Consider the following 15,957-nt stretch of genomic DNA (forward strand, 5'->3'; position numbering starts at 1 on the left):
CGTTGAAATGTTGGGAAATGAGACATGATTGAGTTCTTTAAGAAATAAAGATGACTGAATAAAACGCTTTGTAGTTAGCCAACAACTCATTTTCAATTGTTTTCATAAATAAATTTGGCTATTTTTAATGCAACCATTTTTAAGAGATACGGTTTATTTTTCAGATGTGTTTGAGATCAAGAAGGAAGAAACTAAATATGTTTGGGGAAACCACAGTATAAGCCAGCCTTTGAATGAAACCCTGAGATGTCAGTAATTTTCAACCCAAATCCATTATCTTCTTTTGTTATAGTTAAGACTACCAACATTAGGTCTTTTGGGGGTGGCAAGTGACTGATACTAAATTTGAAGTTAAGCAAAAAGGGGAATTACTGTCAGGACACAGGAGTGTCTTGAGGGCAGAAAACAGAAAGTAGAGAAGTTCGAATGCTATTTCCCGGTCTCTCTGTCTCAGGCTGCCTTCACCCCACATTTGCAGTCTCTCTGACTACAAACCAGCTAACAATTCCTAAGCTTTACATGCTACCACTTAACAAATAAAAACACCCTGAGCCAATGTTCTCATAATCCCTAGTCCACAAAACTTTGTGGGAAAAGGCTCAGAGACCAGGGGATAGGATCCTGTCATATCATGCCTGTCCCCAGGACAGCCTTTGGATGTTGAAGGGAGAAGTAAATTCCAGAAAAAGGGATGCTAGATTCACAAAATAATGGGTATCTTCAAAAGACTGGAAAGAAAAAGAAAAACCCTGGTTCAGTGACCTCTTCAATCTTAACTTTTCTCACCTGTAAAATGTGATGTATGCTGGAAATTATATTATATATGCCCCACATAGAGGATAGCCTTGAATGGTAGTTATTATTAAATTATACCAATCATGTTATGTCTTTATTACTAGAGCTTTCTTTCTAACAATAATTTTATAAGAGCGCATGCATAGAATATGTTTTCCACGTAATTATTAAATTTAAATGTATAACTTCCTATTAGAACATTAAGAAACTTTAAAAGCCATAGTTAAAAAAAGAGAAAAATTAAGTTGAAATACAATTACAAAACTGTATTTCAAAAGACTAGCTAGGAATGGAACCTATTAAAGATTATACATTATAATGGATAGTGGCTTAGCTGCATCAGAGAGAAAAGCTGAGATGTAGGGAGCAGTGGAATTGACAGGATTGAGGAAAAGGAAAAGTTGAAGTTACAAAGCAGAAACAGAAGATAATTAGGTACAGCCCAAAGAGAACATATTTTGATTCCATATCAAGGATTGTTGAAAGACATCATCCATTAAAACTTTCGGACTCTGGGAATAAGAAAACAATGATTTGGCAAGAAGCCTTCCAAAAAAGTGATGGGAGGAAATAAGGGAGATTAAAAGACCTGCCCAGATTATCACAATGAGTCAGGAACAAACTCTAGACTAAAAAGATTCCTCTATGACCCAGCAATTCCATTCTTGGGTATCTATCCAGAGAAATCCAAGACGCTAATTTGAAAAACATATACACCCCTATGTTTATTGCAGTACTATACACAATAGTCAAAACTTGGAAACAACTGAAATGCCCATTGGTAGACGACTGGATTAAGAAACTGTGGTACATGGAATACTATTCGGCGTTAAGGAAAGATGATATAGGAGCATTTGTGACAACACGGATGGATCTTGAGAGTATAATGCTAAGTGAAATAAGTCAGACAGAAAAAGCAGAGAACCCTATGATTTCACTGATATGTGGTATATAAACCAAAAAGAACAAGACAAACAAATGAGAAACAAAAACTCATAGACACAGACAATAATTTAGTGGTTACCAGAGGGTGAGGGGGTGGGGGGTGGGTGATGAGGGTAAAGGGGATCAAATATATGGTGATGGAAGGAGAACTGACTCTGGGTGGTGAACACACGATGGGATTTATAGACGATGTAATACAGAATTGTACACCTGAAATCTATGTAAATTTACTAACAATTGTCACCCCAATAAATTTAATTAAAAAAAAAAGAAAAGAAACTGTGGTACATTTATACAATGGAGTATTACTCGGCCATAAAGAAGAATGAAATCTTACCATTTGCAATGATATAGATGGACCTAGAGAACACTATGCTAAGTGAAATAAGTCAGACGGAGAAAGATAAACACCATATGGTCTCATTTATATGTGGAATCTAAAGAAAAGAATAAACAAACAAAGTAAACAGAAATAGTCTCAGAGATATAGAAGAAAAACTTATAGTTGCTAGAAGGAAGAGGGGTGGGGATGAAGAAGGGGAAGGGATGAGACAGCATAAATTTGTAACTGCAATATTGTGACGGGGATACAAAAGACAGTTTGGGGAATGTAATTAATGATGTTGTAAAGATTTGGTAGGTTATCAGATGGGCACATGTCTTGTTAGGGAGACCACTTCTTGGACTGTGCAGATGCTTGACCACTGCACTGTACACCTGAAGCTGAAGTTGAATAATACTGTATGTCAACTATAAATTTAATATATGTAGTCACGGGATATTGAGTACAGCATAGGGAATACAGTCAATGGAATTGTGATAGATATATACAATGTCAGAGGGGCAACTGATTGGGAGAAGGGGGTTATCACTTTGTGAGGGGTGAAATGTCTAATTATTGCATTGTTTTGTACACCTGAAACTAATAAATAAAATAAAATAAAAATAAATAAAAAGATCCCTCTATATCCAGCCAGATAATCAGTCCTTCTTCAAAGACAACAGCCCTGGAAATTAACCTAAAAAATTGTATTTTAGGTTTTAAAAATTACTAGCTTAACAGCAAAAAGTGAGATGGCAGTGGCCAAAGCAAGATGCTGGCAGATCAATAACTGCAAAGGAGACTGGGGATCGGTCATGTTTGTGCAATGGCGTTCTTGACTTTGGAGTGACATTGTTATCTCACCTCCCTTCAGGCTTACTCTAAAATATGCCATGACTAATATCTAGCCAGTAAATCATAATGAAATGCCATTTAATAATCCCTCACTGCCTGCATCAAAGGGAAAAGTACAGCCAGGCCCAGAGCAGTTGGTGTGTTTGTCATTAGGTGGTGGTGACGTGCATCAGCACATAACATCAGCCTCTTCTCTGACGGAAGAGAAATGCAGCATAGAGTCTCATTTCTTAGCGCCTTAGAATAGCTCTAACGGAGAAAAGTCTGTCAATTGTGTGGAGTGACACGAGAAGCTCTAAATAAGGAAAGCAGAGGGGAAAACCGTAGCTAGGCAGGGGTTAGCTATCTGTGGTGCCTTCTTAGCTCACTTTTGTGGGACCCCTGCCAGCAGCCAGCCTGCTTTTCCCTTTGTTAGTCCTCCCTTCCTCCCTCCCTTCCTCTTATCCTCCTTTCCTTCCTTCCACAAACTCTGAGCAACAAATTTAGCTTTTCTATACTCATAGTATTAATATTTTATATATACATCTGAATAACCGTTATCATACTTTATTATAACTTTTACATTGGCTGTCTTCAGCTCTAAAGGTAAACTCCTAGAAGTCTGGCCCTGCAGCTCATCCATCTCTCCTCAGCATCTAGCACACACATACACCTGGCACATCTGGGTGGTACCTAAAAGCAAACTGAACAGAGAGGCTTCTGCTCCTCTCAGTTATAAATTAGAGAATTGTTACCACTAAAATGTTAGTTGACAACATCCAGCGAGGTGGCAGCAGCCAGGTATTGGGAGTCAAATGGTAAAACTTGATGAAAGGGAAGAGAGGAGGTGCTGAAACATCTCCTGGAGTCAACTCTAAAAGACCACAGCCAGCGTGTGGTGGGGTGTGAGGAAGGGGAGAGGGAGCTGGAGGGACAGGGCTGGGACTCAGGTGGGGCAATTAGGGCACTTGCCTGGGGCACAAATACTCACTCATTACGATAAATAATATTATAATGCAATATATTATAAAAGGAGATTAATGCAAAAAAGTCCACGATGAACAAAATATCAGAGTTTGAGATAAAGACACCATTGGTCTCAGTGACTTTCCCTTCTGCCTCGGGCTCTATTCTGGCACAACACAGCAGTGTGAAGGTACCACCCTGTGGGAGTGATCAAGAATTCTAGGGGTTTCATTCCGGTTTCCATGCATGTTAACTACAGAGTGAAAAACAAAAGGGCTCTGGCTTAGGTGTCCCAAGCTCTGGGTCACTGACTGGGAGCTTGGGCAAGTCATTCATGTCATATGTAAGATGAGGGAGATGAATGTAACTGTCAAGATCGCAGCAGGAAACAGAGCTCTCAAGTGGATCATTTGCAGAGAGTTTAATAAAAAGACTATACAACGGTGTGGGCAGCATGCAGGGAAACCACAAGGCAGGGTGCAGTGTCCTATGACTAATAGTAGAGGGGAGATGTCCACCAGCCTCCTGGGCCACAGGACAGGGAGAGAAGGGGTCACTGGAAGCCATCTGGCCCTGGGGGTCTCTAAGGTCCTGAGGTCAGTTTAATACTTGTTTGCAAATTTTTTGACACTCTTCCCACAAAAAGATGGAGTCTGGTTCCTTTTCCCTAGAATATGGCCCAATTTAGAAACATGCTTCTAATAATTTGGCAAAGTGACACTGATTTCTGAGGCTAAGTTAGAAAAAGGCAATATGGCTTCAGCATGGAGTTATCTCTCTCCTGGGATACATGCCTTTGGTGTCCTGAGCTACCATGTAAGAAGTCCAGCCACCATGAAGCCTTGAGAAACTACATAGAGATAGAAGAGATGCCTGGAGCCCCAGCTCTTTCAGTCCCCAGACATTTTTATCTGAGCACGAGACGTGTGAGTGAAGAGGTCTTTGAGGTGATCCCAGTTCCCAGCCACCAGCTGACTACAACATCATGAATGACCCCAAGTCAGAACCACCCCACTGAGTATTTTTCTCCAATACCCAAGGAACCATGAGAGATAATAAATGTTGTTCTAAATCACTCAGTTTTGGAGTGATGCATTATATAGGGATAATTAATATGAGCCTGTCTTAGTCTATTCAGGCTGTTGTACTAGAATGCCACAGACAGGGTGGCTTATGAACAACAGAAATTTATTTCTCACAGTTCTGGAGGCTGAAAGTCCAAGATCAAGGTGTTAACAGATTCAGTGTCTGGTGAGGACCCACTTCCGGGTTCACAGGCAACTGTCTTCTTCCTCTGTCCACACATGTGGAAGGGGCAAGGGAGCTCTCTGGGGCCTTTATTACAAGGGCACTAATCCCATTCATGGAGACTCCACCCTCACGACCTAATCACCTCCCAAAGGCCCCACCTTCAAACACCATTATATTGGGGATTAGGTTTCAACATAAGAAGTTTGGAGAGACACATTCAGTCTCCAACAAGGCCTTTCCATTGCTAACCTACATTCTCTAGGGCTTTGACTTGAGGTCTCCAGGTGCCCCAGCTGTGTGATAACCTATGTCTGTGAAGCCCCTGAGCTGAATCACCATCTTCATGGCATACCCTTGTGCCTAGAACAGCTATTTCTAGACTGATTCAACATCTGTAAAACTAAGTTGGCTGGTGCAAAGCTCAGCTTGTGGGGCATAGTTAGTGGCTGGAAAGTAGACATAGTCATTCCTATAGAAACTGAACCCTGTGCCTGAGCCATGAAACCAGTATGCCCTCACCAACTGGTTATTGGAATTATGTGTAAAGGATCAATAAACACTGCTCCCTTTTAAATGCTGATATTTTTCTATTTTTAATTATTACTACTGTGCAAACAGAATAAGATTCCTCCAAAGCATTTAAAGAGAGGGAAGCCATCTAATATTGAAGAACTCAGTTTTGGGCCAATAGAATAATTATATTGTAGGTCCCATTTGTGTTTTAAAATCTCATGGTATAAAAACCGAACTGAATACTAAACAACTTTAGGGTTAAAAAGTTAGCACCAGAGCCAACTGGATCAAACTGGAACAATTTGAACAACAAAATAAAGTATTATTAGATAAGAACTCAGTGTATAAAATAATTTCCATGAGTCCATAGTGATATAAATGATGGAATAAATTAATAAATGGGGAGAAGAGACACATCTACCATGCAGAAGAATCCCAAATTGTCTATGTAGATATTCAGCTATCAAAGAAGAGAAGCATAACTCCTCACTTCTTAAGTGTGGGCTGTGCGTAGTGACTTCCTTCCAAAGAGGGCAGTGTGGGAAGGGAGCGGAGGGAGAGTAACTTCACAGTGGAGGAAACTGCCACACCCTATCTTAGCCAATTCAAGGTCAACATCAACGGTCATAAATCACATTGCTAGTATGTGCCTTTGATACGACGCAACGAAAATGGCACTTTGCCTCTTGTAAACCCACAACCCATTGTAATCACGAGTAAGACGTCAGACAAATTCCAATACAGGTACATCCTACCTTGACAGTACTCCTCAAAACTGTCAAGGTCATCAAAAACAGAGAAAGTCTGAGAAATTGTCAAAGCTAAGAGGAGCCAAAGGAGAGATGGCAGCTAAATGATATGTGGTATCTTGGATGAGTTCCTGGAACAGAAAAAGGACATTAGGTAAAATCTAAAAAAGAAATTAAAGAAACAATACACATTAGTTAATAATAATGTGTCAAGATTGATTCATTATGTATAACAAAGGTACCATACTAATTTAAGATGTTAATAATAAGAGAAACTATGTGGGAACTCTGTACTCTCTTTTCAATTTTCCTGTAAATCCAAGTGTTCTTTAAAAAAAAGTCTGTTAAAGGGGCTGGTCGGATGGCTCAGGTGGTTGGAGCACCGTGCTCCTAACACCGAGGTCGCCGGTTCGATTCCCACATGGGACAGTGAGCTGTGCCCTCTACACCTAGATTGAGAACAATGGCTGGGCTGCCGTGAGCTGCCCATCAGTGGCCAGCAACTGACTGGCTCAGCTGGGTAGAGCACAAGGCTCATAATACCAACATGGGTCAGTGAGCTGCATCTTCCACAATTAGACTGAGAACAATGGTTTGATTCAGAGTTGGGGGGGTAGGAGAAAAAAATCCCACTATCCCACTATCCAACTGAATCTAGGGAAAAAAAAGAAAAAGTAAGCATCCATATATGAGCTTTCCAGCATCAGAGTGTATTTGACATTTGCCAGGCAAGACCCAAAGAAGTTTTGTCTCCAGACTTTCCCTTCCATCCCTTAAAAAAAATCTCTCAGTTCTATTCATACCTAGTTACATCTTTTTTAAAAAATTACGGTTTATTGGGGTGGCAATTGTTAGTAAAGTTACATAGATTTCAGGTGTACAATTCTGTATTACATCATCTATAAGTCACATTGTACATTTACCACCCAGAGTCAGTTCTCCTTCCATCACCGTACGTTTGAACCTAGTTACATCTTGTTCTTTCCTCACCTCCTTTGCTCCTCCAGCTTCCACCTCCACCCTGCTTCAGAAACACCCCTCACTTAGGTCACTCCTAATTTTTACTTCTACTGATCACTTCCATTGTTCCTTGGCTTCTCTACTTTATTCAACACTTTCGCTTTTTCTTTTATTCTGAACTCAATCCTTTGGTTTTAGGTAAACTTGATTTTTTAAGAGGCAAGCCTACTCATTTTGGAAACACTGAAAAAGTGAGTTAAACACAATACTATTACATATTATTTCACCCTTTATATTATACCTATAAATTTGCAGCACCACATTCAACCACATTCAAAAAAGTTGTTTTTGTTTGTGTCTTAAACACTAGGAGACAGTCAAAAAAAAGCTAGAAAGTTTTTTTCCTTTCCATGTCTTTTTTTCCTCTCTCTAAATCTGAAATACATGATTCTAAAGAAGCAAATCATTTGTAATAGTCTGGGAGATATAATTTGCATTTAAAGTTATTGGTATGTTTCAGGAAGGCAGCAGGGTATGGGAGACAAAGATGCATATTCCAAGATTTTCCTTACAAAAATGAAATTATAGAGCATATACCATTTTGCAATGTGATTTATGTAGTATATCACAAATATGATTTTGTTTTTAAATATACTTTCCCTACATCATTTGAATAGTTGCATAGCATTCTATTGTTATGATATTTAACCAACCCTCTATTGAACATTTCTATTGTTTCCAATAATTTACTATTGTAATCAAACCTATATATAAACCTATATATAATTTTAAATCTTTTATTTCCATGCTCTAGACTTAAAGATAAAGACTAATAGATTCTCCAAAGTGTTATATCTTTGGGTCTGTGATCAAGGATAAATCAACAGACAAGGGAGAAGGCAGTACAAATACCATATTGGAGAAGAGATAGATCAATTACTTTTCATAAAATCACGAACACTCAGAATCAGATACATCCCTCAATATTCACTCATTGCCTTCTTTTCAATTTAGAAGAGAGTTTGAAAGGAAAGAAGCAGATACATTAGACCAGATTGAGCAAAGTGCTTGTTCATTTATGAATTTAAGATGGTGGATTTTAGATGGCTACATATGGCATCTCATAGCACACCATTCCTGTCTGTAAAGACCGCTGGGTATTCTGAGAGCAATAAGGGTCAAATTAATCTCAATGATGTGTCAAATTAGTAATCATATTAATTCCATATTGTCACCTGCTCTTTGGCAGGTTTAATAAGCCACATGTTAAATTGATTATGCAAATTATCTTAGGCAAATTAAAACATCTGTTCCACATATCACCATATTTCAAGGTGAAAGTCTTCCTGAAGGTGAGTCTTCAGTCCCACTAAATATGACATGTCTTTTGGCTACATTGTGCATTGGTTTGTCAGCATCTCGCTTTCTTTTCTTATGCCACACTTCAGGATGCTGAATTTTCACAGCACTGACAAAAAGCTACTTTGTTTTTCATACATAATACACGTGGACATGACCCATAAACATGGGAATAAAAATATGGCATAACTTTAAGAGATTTATCTTTTCAATCATAAGAGGATAAGTCATGAGGCCACAAAGGAGACATGAGCGGACACACCGGAAATCATCCCAGGATTGCCGAATAGAATATATAGGCTTTGAGAACTCCGGGACACTTGTTTATTTGTTTCCCATTTTAGTGAGATCACCTACCCTTGAGTTTGTTATAATGCCTTCATTTTCAGCACCACCATTGTTTCCTAGTTGCATTTTCAGTAAAGAAGAATGAAGTAATTCTCAAACTTCAGTTTTACATCAGAATCAACTGGGAGCTTGTTAAAAATATAAAGATCATCATTTAGTAGGACTGGGGTGGGGGCCAGGAATGTACATTTTTTTAAGCACTCCAGGTAACCCTGATGTAGCGGTCAATGGCCCGCATTGGGAGAACTGTTCATGTCGCGGACGATTAAATAAGAATATGGATCTTAAGAGTATGACATCCCCAGATTTGAATTCTTCCTCTGCCACTTACTCGCCTTATGGCCCTGGGAAAGTTATTTCATATTAAGTCTCAGTTTCCTAGTCTATAAAATAGGGATACTACTCAGCACATTACATACCTTAAACTTACACAATGTTATACGTCAATGATATCACGATAAAAAAATAATTAAAAAGTAAAATAAAAAATGGGGATACAACATGGATGAGCCTTGAAAACACTATGCTAAGTAAAATGAACCATACACCAAAAGACAAGTATTGTATGATTCCATTTATATAAGTTTCCTAGAATAAGCAAATCATAGAGACAGAGAGTAGAATAGAGGTTACCAGGGGCTGGGAGGAGGGGGTGTGGGGAGTTTTTGTTTAATGGGTATAGAGTCTGTTTGGAAAATGAAAAATTTCTGGAAATGGATGGTAGTAAATGGTTGCACAACAATGTGAATGTATGTTAAGTATACTACTGAATTGTATACTTAAAAATGGTTAAAAATGGTATATTCATGATATATATTTTTTACCACAATAAAAATAAAGGGGTGGGGGGTGGCTGGTTATCTCAGTTGGTTAGAGCGTGGTGCTCCTAACAATAATTTTGCCAGTTCAATCCCCGCATGGGCCACTGTGAGCTGCACCCTCCACAACTAGATTGAAACAAACTGCTTGACTTGGACCTGATGGGTCCTAGAAAAAAAACATTTTTTAAAAAAATAATAAATAAATACATAAATAGGGTGGCCATAAATAATGAGAATAAATGTATAAGTTGTATTATTTTAAAACGAGGATGAAAATTACTGCTGCCTAAATTTGTTTTAAATATTGAGTGTGATAATATATGAATAAAGCTTACTCAATACAGGGCCTGGCATGTAGCGAAGGTTCAGTAGATGGAAGTACCTCCCGAATTACAGGTGACAGACAGCTCCTTCCTATACCTGGAAACATGTCATGGACTGTGGTGGGAGAGTGAGGCGTGGTATACCAAGGCTCGCCACACTGGCCCACACTTGATCAGATGAGCAACTTCTCAGGTCCCTGAGGTGTGTTCAAACTGTCTAGGGGGCGACCCCGCAGTTTCTACAACTACTTCTGGGTGATGCTGCCTCACTCTTCACAGGATTCTCCCTGTTTCCATCAGAAGAAACACACCACTAGGACAACATTCTCCTCCTACTGTCCCTTGGGGGAGGTAAGAACTCTGCCCAACAACTCAGAGACTAGGAGAGGGGCGATCCCCTCTCCCACTGGGCACCCACCCAGCTAATGTCAGGCTCCTCTCAGGCTTGACGAATCTCGGGCTTGAATCATCTCACCAGTGACCACGGTCTGCAGCAGCTGCTTTGATGTCAGCTCACCCATATGTTCTGATGCCCTCTCTTCTCTCCCTCTCCTTAGAATCATCTCTATTCAATGTCCCGACCGGCAGGAAAATGCAACGTGGGACGAGGGGAAGAAACCTGTTGAGAGTGAGAAAAAAAGGGGAGACAGGAGACGCGAAGAATGGAGGCAAGACAGGGATCTGATCAAGCCTCAAAATTTTATTAAGATGGCGGGTTATATATATAGCTATGTCAGATGGGGGTGGGATATGCTATGTCATAGGGTGGCGAGGTACTTGTCGCGGGCTGATAGGCTAGGACAGGGCGATGCCATATGAGGTACAAGGAAATGGGCAGGCTCTGGGTTTGGCGCGCGCGGGCTCTGGGTTTGGCGCGCACGGGCTTTGGGTTTTGTGACCAGGAAGTTCTGCCTAGGCAAGGCCTGGGGATTTCTATGGCTTCCGACATCTCCTCCCTTTTTGTTTGTTTTAAGGAGGTGGGCCTTGACCGAGTGAGGGAACAGAGGCCTGGTTCCTCCAACGAGCGGAGCTCGTTATTGGATGGTTTTGGGTATCTTTTGTGGAGGAGAGGTAGAGATTTTTTGATACCAACCTCTATGCAAACCAGGTATGTTCTCAGGAAAGTTAAAGGGAGCCGACCGTTGTGAGTCGAGCCCTTTCCTTGCAAATGCTTTGCTTTGCACTCACCTCGGTGCCCATACCCCTCCCCAACTCGTGGGGGGAGTAGACATACCCTTAGTATTATGTCGTCCCCGTGGGGAGGAAGCCAAGATAGCCTTCTTCGAGGCCGTCCCCTGTTGCTAGCCGCTGATAATGGATTTGGATTGGTTTGGCCAAAACAGCATCGATTTGGTTTTTAATGAGGTCAGTAATGCGCCTAAAAGCCCATGGCCCGAAGGCTATTAAGAGAAGGATGCATAGGAGGGGGCCAAGGGTGGGGAGCAGGTAGGGGAGAAGTCCGTTGAGACCCGTCCAGAGTGGGTTTTCGAAGAGTTCTTTGTGTCTTTTTACTAGGTCCTCTTGTAGTTTTTTGATCTTGTCTCGGACGATCCCAGACTTGTTAGCATAGAAGCAGCAGCGTTCCTGTAAAGCTAAGCAGATACCTCCCTGTTCTGCAGTGAGAAGATCTAGGCCTCGACGGTTTTGTAAGACTACTTCAGCTAAAGAGTCGATCTGATCTTGGAGATCATTGATGGTCCCAGAAAGTGTTTGGACATCATCTATCAGCTGGCGTGATAGTTTATTGTAGGACTGGACTGCAACACCTACTCCCGCGGTACCCGAGGCTATTCCAGCAGTAATTCCTAGCCCTACGAGTAAGGGAATGGCTGTAATAGCACGCTTGTGGCGCCCGGTGGCAAATTCTAGGCTGGGGAGAGGGACAGGTGTGTCTCCTGGGATAATAGAGATATCAGGGAGGAGACTAGCTGAGACACAAAGTCCGGTCCAGTTGGTGGGTAACGTGGTGTAAGCGAGGCTGTTCCCACATATGAAAACTTGTCCAGGGCTAGAACACAAGGTTCCGTTAACTTGAATGATGTTAGAACAGTTAGTAAAAGTGACAAACCCTAGATCTACATCAAAAGTGTTGTTTTGAAATCGTCCCTGATAGCAGGGGGAGGTATTAAATCCTACAGGTTGAACTCTAAGAGGAAGGGAGAGACGGGAACAGTTAGAGATTTGTGTGTTTACTGTGATATTGGAGGGGATTGCAGTAGGTATGGGAGTTCCCATAGTCATGCAAAGCAACATAATCTAGATTGTTGATTAGGAGGCTTGTTTGAGGCAAAGTCTCGGAGGGCGGCTCCGATAGCGAGTCCCAAGGTATGGGAGGCTCCAACCCCTGAGCATAGTTTAATGTGGTCAGCAAGGTTGCCTCCACGGTGGGGGCGAATGGTTGCCTGGCAAGTGGGGTTAGCATTTTCATAGGCTAAATGTTTAACAAAGGCGCTGTCGTTCTCGCCTTCTCCGACCAACCGTTCGGCGGCGTCGGTGAGTCTGCTGATAAACTCACAATATGGCTCCTCGGGGCCCTGACGAATCTTTGCCAGGGAGGTGGTAGCGGAGCCTCTTGGAGGTAGGCGGCGCCACGCCTTGAGACCAGCGTTCTGAATTTGAGCTAACAGCCCCGGGGGAAAAGTTGCCTGGATTTCATTGGTATGATAGGGTTTTTCTCCTAGTAATTTATCCCGAGTCCATGATCTTGTTGTTCTATTTTCACTATTGCGCTGTGCTATCTCTCGGCAGTTTTCTTTAAACTCTGTGTGCCAGAGGACGTGGTCCCCCCCAGAAAGGGTGGCACGAGCTAATTTAAACCAATCATTGGGTGTGAGCCAACGGTCACTGAGACCTTCAAGAATTGCCAAGGTGTAGGGCGCTGTCGGGCCATAAGAGCTTACTGCACCTTTTAAATCTTTAATATGTTTGATGCCTAGCCGGTGATATTTTTGGCCAGTGGGATCATTGGAGTTGGGAGTGTTATCTTCTGGGTCTTCTGTGTCAGAGGCCTCATCGGCCGAGGGGGGATTATGAGAGTCGGGGGGTTCATTGTCAGTCTCTTCCATTGTATCCTCTTGAGAGGGTGGGCCACGGTTTTGGCTGCGGGTAACTGGAAAGGTCATTAGGGTCTTTTTATTAAGTATTGGGCCTTTTTGAGGTTTTTCAGGGTTTTGGTTAGGCATTAAGGTTTTAAGTTCTTTTTCAAGGGCATGCAGCTCCTTTAGGAGTTGCATATGTTCGCGTTTTTGTTGGAGTGTCTCTCTAAGAGAAGAAATTTCTTGGGTTAAAGATATTTTTGCCTGCCTAATGGGATCGGTTAAGGATGGGGTGTTTTGAACTAGGATGTCTTGAGGGAATAGGGGTGGGTTTGGGTTTAAGACTGGGTCATAGAATGTTGGGAGTTCCTGAGGGGGGACATAAGGGGGAGGGGTATGTATTTTTTGTGAAGGGGCGCGCAAGGTTGGCGCGGCGAGGCCCCAGGGATCTTCTTTTTTATTATAGCGGGCAGCTTGTTCCTCTAAATCTATCTGGTCTCTTGGGGAGAGCTGGTCCTGATTATTAAAGGCCAAAAGGGAAGGGTAGATTTTAGGGGGGTCTTTTAATGGGTGATTCTCTAAGGCAGAGGCTTCCTGATTATCAGCTTGTTTTTTAGGTTCCTCTGGCATGTCTATTGAAACAGATTGGCAGACAGAAGGGGGGCGGGAACTCTCTTTTAGGACTGTTTCCCCTGTCTGTAAGATCTCTCTAACATCTGGGTCTGAGGAATGTATTTTTAGGATATCATTAATCAGATTCCAATATGAGAATGCCGATACAGGGACCTTGTTGGGTCCAAAAACCCGATAGTAATCATTAAAACAGTCTCCAACTCTCTTCCAATATTTTTGATCAATCGTTCCTTCTTGGGGGAACCAGGGGCAGATATCAGAGACAAAACTGAAAAACTCACGTAAATCTTTTTTTCTAGCCTTAACTCTCCGCATCTTGAGAGATTCCTTAATACCCTTAAGGAAGAGTTCATGTGAACTCAACTCCTGTCCCATGTCAATCACCTACTCACCAATCTCTCGTCCTTCGCTGGGCGGCTACTCCAACGTCGGGCAAACTTGGAGTCTTTTCTTACGGGTGAATACCTCGTGAACTCCAAACGAGCCTTTTTACTGCCGAGGGGGCTGTCGAGTCTTGTCCCTTACGGGCTCGAAACAAGCCACACTCGCGCCGGGGAGGCCCTCGAGTCTTGTCCCACGAGTGAAAACTGCGTGGGCTCGAAAGAAGCCAGCCCGTGGAGGCTCAGGGAGGGGGGGGCCGCGGCGGTTTCCAGAGTAGGTGTCCTCATAGAATCTTCGTACCTCGGGCCCCACGTTGGGCGCCAAAATGTCCCGACCGGCAGGAAAATGCAACGTGGGACGAGGGGAAGAAACCTGTTGAGAGTGAGAAAAAAAGGGGAGACAGGAGACGCGAAGAATGGAGGCAAGACAGGGATCTGATCAAGCCTCAAAATTTTATTAAGATGGCGGGTTATATATATAGCTATGTCAGATGGGGGTGGGATATGCTATGTCATAGGGTGGCGAGGTACTTGTCGCGGGCTGATAGGCTAGGACAGGGCGATGCCATATGAGGTACAAGGAAATGGGCAGGCTCTGGGTTTGGCGCGCGCGGGCTCTGGGTTTGGCGCGCACGGGCTTTGGGTTTTGTGACCAGGAAGTTCTGCCTAGGCAAGGCCTGGGGATTTCTATGGCTTCCGACAATTCAACACAAATCTTAGCAAATTGTTGACTTTAAAGAACACATCTTTAAACATTCTTTTAAAGAAAACTCCCGCAGTTGCAAGTAGCAAAACTAAGATTATTACACGAAATTAAATGTAATTACAAAAGCACCTCTTTGTTTTCCCTTGTATTTAACATTGAAGGAGTGAATATAATTTTGATTTCTAATTAGTTTTAGCTCCCACTGGTACTAAGCTGCCTTGTTTAAATTTTATGTTATAAAGAATCTTTGAAAGTTTTCCTCCCCGTTTTTTTTTAATCTTGCTTCCCAAAGCCCACAAGCAAAAAATAAGTCTAGCCTCATTTAATTTTTATTTTTAAAATTTTGATGAAGAAATAAATAGGTGGGTTTTTTTGAAAAGGGTAAAGATGATGTCTTTCATGTGTGGGTGGGGGTGAGTAGGCAATGCAGCGGGGTTTATTTTTCACAACGAGTTTCATAAATGGTCTTGATTTCTGTTCTGTCACTATAAATAAGGCCATAAAAATCTCATGTTGTGGGGTGGCCGGTTCGCTCAGTTGGGTAGAGCATGGTGCTAATAACACCAAGGTTGACTGTTCGAGCCCCCGCATGGGCCACTGTGAGCTGTGCCCTTCTTAAAAAAAAAAAAAAAAAAAAAAAAAAAGAAGAAAATCTCATGTTGTTGAAAGCCTACGGGTAAGCTCAGAAAAACACTTATTTCCAACTTAACAATATTCTATCACTGAGGTTGTTCCTGTAGAATATTGGAATAACTAGTCAGTCTTGAACAGAAACCTAATGAACAACAACAAACCTCATATCAATTTGGTGGGGAGAAAAACAAGAGTTAATATTAAATGTTTGCATTTACAATCTATTTGTTCTCCAATATGCACACACAACACATGACCTTTGAAAAACAACTGACAGCTTGTGAAAAGATAAATTGGGAGGATTTAGGAGTATAAATTATATATATATAAATAAATAAACACAATTTTAGAAAAATAGATACTACAAATGAATGACAAAACATA

The sequence above is a fragment of the Rhinolophus hipposideros genome (genome assembly GCF_964194185.1).
Source record: "Rhinolophus hipposideros genome assembly, chromosome: 7".
NCBI classification, from domain to species: Eukaryota; Metazoa; Chordata; class Mammalia; order Chiroptera; family Rhinolophidae; genus Rhinolophus; species Rhinolophus hipposideros.